This window comes from Epinephelus moara, chromosome 9, assembly GCF_006386435.1.
Source record: "Epinephelus moara isolate mb chromosome 9, YSFRI_EMoa_1.0, whole genome shotgun sequence".
Lineage (NCBI taxonomy): Eukaryota > Metazoa > Chordata > Actinopteri > Perciformes > Serranidae > Epinephelus > Epinephelus moara.
In genome coordinates, this window is record NC_065514.1 from 24,659,709 (window position 1) to 24,666,073 (window position 6,365).

Consider the following 6,365-nt stretch of genomic DNA (forward strand, 5'->3'; position numbering starts at 1 on the left):
TAAAAGCATAATTATAAGGCTACGAAAACTAAACGAATTTTATTTTATAGCGATTATACACTTGTATAAACATATTAATGGGTAGAATATTCAGATTCAGATTCAGATTGACAATAAACCATGCCAAATATTACACACTGGCCCTTTAAGTAACCTTGACTGCACTCTTGTTGTTTGTGTTTTCTGGTCGCCAACCATCAAAAAAATGTTAACTTTGGGTAAAAATGCTGCACTCACCACTTACACTTTACCCAGCCATACAATCACAGTGAAGGAGGCATGGGACAAATACCACAAGGACCAACACAGTGCTAAGCATCAGCAATAGAGTAGGAATGAATACTACTGGCCACATAGACAGGTGGGTCCATCCTCTTTCCATACATGCTTCAGCCTTTCCTCCATCCAGAACAAGCACTCTGCCCTATATTGAAATTTTCCTTACTTCTGTGGATATTCTGTATCATAGCAACCAGACGAACCAAAGCATTTCAGCTAAGAAAAAAAGAACCTGCGCCTCCGAAACACTCAAGCACTCCCAGCAGGGTGTTTTCATAAGGGTGCCTGGTGTTTTGGGTGGTAAAAAAGAAACCCTTTGAAAATTACACCAGTTGTTGTCTGACCAATGACAATTTGGTCAGACACGAGCATAAAAACCAACCAATCGACCAACTAACCAGAAAGTGTAAGCCCTAAAAACGTCCAGGAACTAGCTTGTTTCGTCTCTGCATCACTGTAGAGCTATGTGGGCAAATTAGGGCATTTTATTTCCAGCAGGTTATATTCCTATCAATCCTGGCCACAGATGTGTTCATGTGCATCTTATGAGGACTGTATCTGCTCCCTTAACATTTCTATTTGTTTGATTTCTGACAGGGTCTAAATCAAACAGCCCCAAGAACAAAGACTAAGTCTACAATAAATTAAGAAAATTAATGGCAGTAAAATGCCGGATTTGTGGCCTCTTTGTCTTTCAGCTCATGGACCGAGGGTGGTAGAATTCCTTTAGGCCTATCTTCGGTGCGGATTACCATTTGCTGTACCAAAGCCTTCAAATAAAATCTGACACTACACTGGCATCCCTCCACACAATGATTTCTTATATCCTGCCAAGCACACCAAATGTAGCAAATGCAGATATATTTCACAACAAAATACAGCACTATTTACTGCAGGCTTATTCTCATAAAGATGCTTAGACATTTAGTTATGGAGGAATTTGCATTTATTCTCATCTCAGGCTGAAATGATCTAATTTCAGGAACTCATTGCCCCCTCAGTCACTGTTAGAAGTGTATACACACAACTGAAGCCATTTTCTCAAGTGAACTCTGAACAGTGTTTGGGGAATCAGGTCCGGACATTGTCTGGAGTTTCTCTTTCACACATGTAGCACACAACAGGAGTTTGTCTCTGTCAGAAGCAGTCTGGAAATACTTCGCTTGGTTTAGGCGAGGGGTGGCGCCTGGCTAGAGCGTTCAGGAGGGAGGGACATGACATGGACTACACTGTTTTCAGATAGCCGATTCATAATTTAGTCATAAACAACAGTCTCTTGCTGTTCCTTGAATTTGTCTGACGATTTTGGCTTCAGCCCTTACCACCAGAAGTTCCCAAATCTCATCCTCTCTCCAGTAAGACATTTTCATTGCCGTCTTCATGTAAATGACCCTTCTTCATTTTTGGTAGTTTGTTTTTGCCTGATTTCCTGTGGGCCGCACAATAGAAAAGTCATCAACATGTCCACTCACTTGCTGTGAATTCTCTGGATAATTACTTGCCCTTTTCACACATGGACTCAATTGGACATTACACAGACTTTGTACAAGGGAGCTGGCAGGGTGAAGTCCATTTTAATGTCCAATCCAACTGATTTGAACATTTGCATTCTCACATAGAGCTCCTCCAGGTATTATCTAGATAATTCCAGGTTGCATGTGTGAAAGGAGCTGAAAAGTTATGGGATTACCAAAGTTATTGTTTCAGTCAGAACTGTCTGATGAAGAGCACACAGCTCGAAACGTACGTCACGGTGCAATAAATTATATTTTTTTCTGCAAAGAGTCCTGCAGTGTTGCGAGTCATTCACCCTTTTTTCATCCACGACTATCGACTCAGCACCTGCCCTCCCACGGTGAGATGTGCGTGCCTTTGGTTTGATTTATTACCAAAGTTATTACAATAGAGAGGGAAGTCTATCCCCTTCCGATGTCCCCCGGGGGACCTTATTTTGAAAAAAATATGTATGGTAGTTAACAGTGAGAGACAGTTTTGATCCTGTTTGATTTGTGCCATGAGTGACATGTACGATGTTTGTCAATTTAAAAGATAACTCAGGAAGTCAAGAAAGTTGCAGTTTGTCATCAGTTTGTCATTGCACCATTAATTTGGTGTGTAACCGCTCAATGAACTACATCTCTTGTCTCACACAATATATGTCAAAAACACCAGCTAGCTAGTTAGCTAGGTAACTATTTTCCAGTCACAAATGTAACTTTATCTGACCTGATGTGTTGTATTCAGCGATTACTGGTATTTTTATCAGCTTGGAAGTGAAAGAACAGGCAAGACCCCGTTGGTCATGTGAGTTCATCTGGGTGCGCAACATAGAGGCATCATAGCCTCAGTAAAAGAGAAAGTTTTTAGGTCACTTAGGTGACTTGTGTAGTCTTTCAAATTACATATTTTTACAGTCCTATACTTGAACAATTCTTCAACAAACTGCGACTTTTTTGACTTTCAAAGTTATCTTTTAAATTGACAGATATCCTATGTGTAATTCATAGCACAATTTAAACCAGAACCAAAAATTATTGGTCTCTCTCCATAAACTACCGGGCGTATTTTTTCCAAAATACGGTCCCATGGTGGTCCACCAGAATGGCAGGGACTTTACACTCTATTCATCCTGAGGGGAAGATGAATGGCTCCATCAACTTTCATGATAATCCATATAATAGTTGTCGTTACAGTTCGCTAAAACCACCAATGTTAACCTCAAGGTGGCACTACACAAAAAGTCAGCGGATCACCGGAGTCATTTGGATTCATCATTGTGAAACCATGAATATCTGTACCAAATATAACAGCAACCCATCCAACAGTTACTGAGATAATTCTATTTGGACCAAAGTAGCGGACTGACCGGTCACAGCACAGCATTGTTAGAATTATCTTCAAAGTAATGTATTTGGTCCCTGCATGTACTGAAGCAACTGTAGAATACAGTATTCAGTATTAAATTAAGTGTTGCCACAGTCTTTAAGTAATTTGAGTGATTTCTGCCAACTTTTAAGTGCCTGTCTTCTTGATATGTTTCATTGTATTTCATATTATTGTCAGATTTTTCTGTCAGTCTAAATCACTAAACTTATGTTAAACTGTTAAAAAGTAAAATCTAATTAGTGAACAAGTGGGAGGCAGCAAGAGAAAGAGAATGGCAGAAAGGAGGGTGGTGAAAGAGCTCGTGTGAACCAGTTTTGCCACTTCAGGGGCGTAACGCTGGTGCTGCTTTTGTGAGAACCGTCGGCACTGCCCATCTCACAACCCCCTCCACCCGTCTTTCACCATATCCATTCCTACTTCCCCCACCTCTCTTCCTCTGCCTCACTCTTTCTCTCTCCATCTCTCCATCCCCTCCCTCTCTTCCAGCCGGCCCCACCACAAAGCCCCACCCACAGCATGAGAAGACAGGGAGAGGAATATGATCTAACCACACTCCGAGAGATATTACCTCAGCAGCCACCCCCCTACACACACATGCACACACAAACATACACTCCTACCTTCCCCTCTGTCATACCCATACCCTCCACTCCCCGTCTCCTCCCCTCCCCCCACGTTCCCTTCCCTTGCTTCCCCATGATCTCCTCCTCGTCCTCCACTCCCAACAACACTGCTGCCAGGCCGTAATGTTTTTCTTAGCCTCTCCTACACAGTTTTCACACAGTTTCCCTCTCCCTCAACATACAGCAACATCCCACACACCCTGGGCCCAGATGACCCACTGAGAGAGGAGGTGGGAGAGCTTTGGGTGGGCAATAACGCCATCACTGAGGGACAGGCAGCGTGTGTCTATTTCACTAACAAGACGACTGACGAAGATTTTTAATCAGCAGGAAATGTGAACATGATTCCACGCTCGTCCGCTTTGCTTTCAATGAATGAAAAAAATATATTTTGTGGGCTTTCACGATGCATCTTTTCCAGGTTTCGATCCCTCTGCTGGCACACATTTCTGCTCTGCTTATTGCATGGTGTTTTTGCAGCAGTCTTGTTGAGGCCATGATGATGTGGGGTTGACAGGATGTGGTGTAGGATTCATTCCTCTCCACAGAGAGAAAGACAGCTTTAAAGGTTAAGGTGTCTGTTTTCAGCAGGTCTCGGTACCCGCCATCCGTCTGTTGTGGTTTTCTCAGTAGGGCCCTTAAACAGAAACAGCATCCATCTGTGGGTCTCAGCAGATGCACCCCCCTGGTGTACTGTAGATGAGACAACAACTCTTGAGAATGAGAGAGAAAGCTAATTGTCACAACTCTGCCCTCTTTCAGTTGTCTCATTTAAAGTTAGTTAGTTAGTTACTTAGTTAGTTTGCTTTGGTGTCATGCTAAACATTAAGCTTACTCCACTTGGGGTCACAAGACACCACTATATATCAAACACCTAATAAAAAAAACATCTTCTGGGGACACAGACCAAACAAAAATCATAACATTAGGCACATACTTTTAAATAACATAAAAAATGTGCACTGAATAGCAAAAGAAAGAAAACAAATACAACTGAGTATTTTGTGTGTGAATAGCAAACTCAGTCTTTGTGCTTTGTTCATGTTTAAACTAGACGAAACACCTTAGCTCAAGATCAAAATTGTTACGCGCAGAAACCTTGCATTCTGAGGACGATGTGTTTATTGTTCTATTTATTGAGAAAATTTGCAGTACCAGACAAGATGGAAAGAGACATTTGCCTCCTTGTTTCGTCTTGCTTTACCTGAAGGGCCTGAACTGTCTTTCATTTCTGTCTCCACACTGTCTTTCTGCTCTCGCTGTCTGTATGTGGTCTTCATCCTCTATGTCATCCTCCTCCTCATCATCATCGTCCACCTTAATATTACTATCTGACCTGTTGAAGTAGGCTATCTAAGTGAGGAAATGATAGCTTACTGTGCACCCTGTTCCTCTCTCTTTTTGTGTCCCATAGTTTACACCACATTGTCTTCACTGTTTCTTGGTAGAACAACTCTCTGAGGGCTTTTTTACGGATGCAAAAAAACATATCTTGCAGGCATTATGTTCACCATCCTAGTTTAGCGTGTTAGCATATAAACATTTGCTTATTAGCGCTAAACATCAAGCACAGCTGAGTCGCTATGCAGGTAGCCTCTTAATACACCAGATAATTGGACAAAGTGAAACTTAGGCATCTGATGATGTCACATTATGAAAGGTTAAATGCCACCTCCAATGCAAATCAACTTTTTAATCTTGTTAACATGTCCATATGATGTTATTTTATCATGTTAAAAGACATCATGAGTGACATAAACGCTATGGCTGAACATTTCCACCTTGGAACTGCAGTGTAACAATGATGGATTCAGGACCCTTACATGCATACACTGCAACCTGAAATTATCTAGACATCACCCGGAGAAGCTGTATGTGAGAACATTAATGTCCAAATCAGTAATTAAACAGACTTTATTCTGCAAGCTCAAGATGCACTCAGACCTTTCTACCTGCTCCAGTCACCTGTTTCCATTTTCCCTCGTCAGCTCTGCAGTATAGAAATGGCCAATTTACACTCTTTGCCTACCCATTTGTCAAAGCTGTGATGTTGCTTTTTGCTTATGAGCTTCTGTAACCTCACCGATCTGCCTGCCTGTGAGCCTACATACTGTAAAAATCACTCTGAACTAAGCCTGTCTGCTTGCTTTGTCTGCGTTGGGGTCCGGTCCTTCATTTCCTGAGTTCTGACAATGATAATCCATTCGGTAATTGTTGAAATATATCAATCTGGATCAAACAGCAATCAACAAACAGACGAATTTTACCACACTTTCAAATCGAATTCTGTTTTTATCTCACTCACAAAAATAGTCTTCTTCCCAGTAAAACGAAGCTATTCCTCAGTGAGACTGAACAAATCTGACTGACACATTTTGTCCAGTTGCAACACTGAGTGGTAACACACCAGATCTAATGAAATTAAATAATGTTGTAGAATATTTTCTCATTATGCAGCATACAGTGCCAGTTCATCAGAGGTCAGATCCCAACTCATAGCTGTCTAATTAACCACTGGCCGAAAACTACAACCAAGAGTGGCTGTGTTAGAAATGTTTTATTTAGACTCAAAAAATA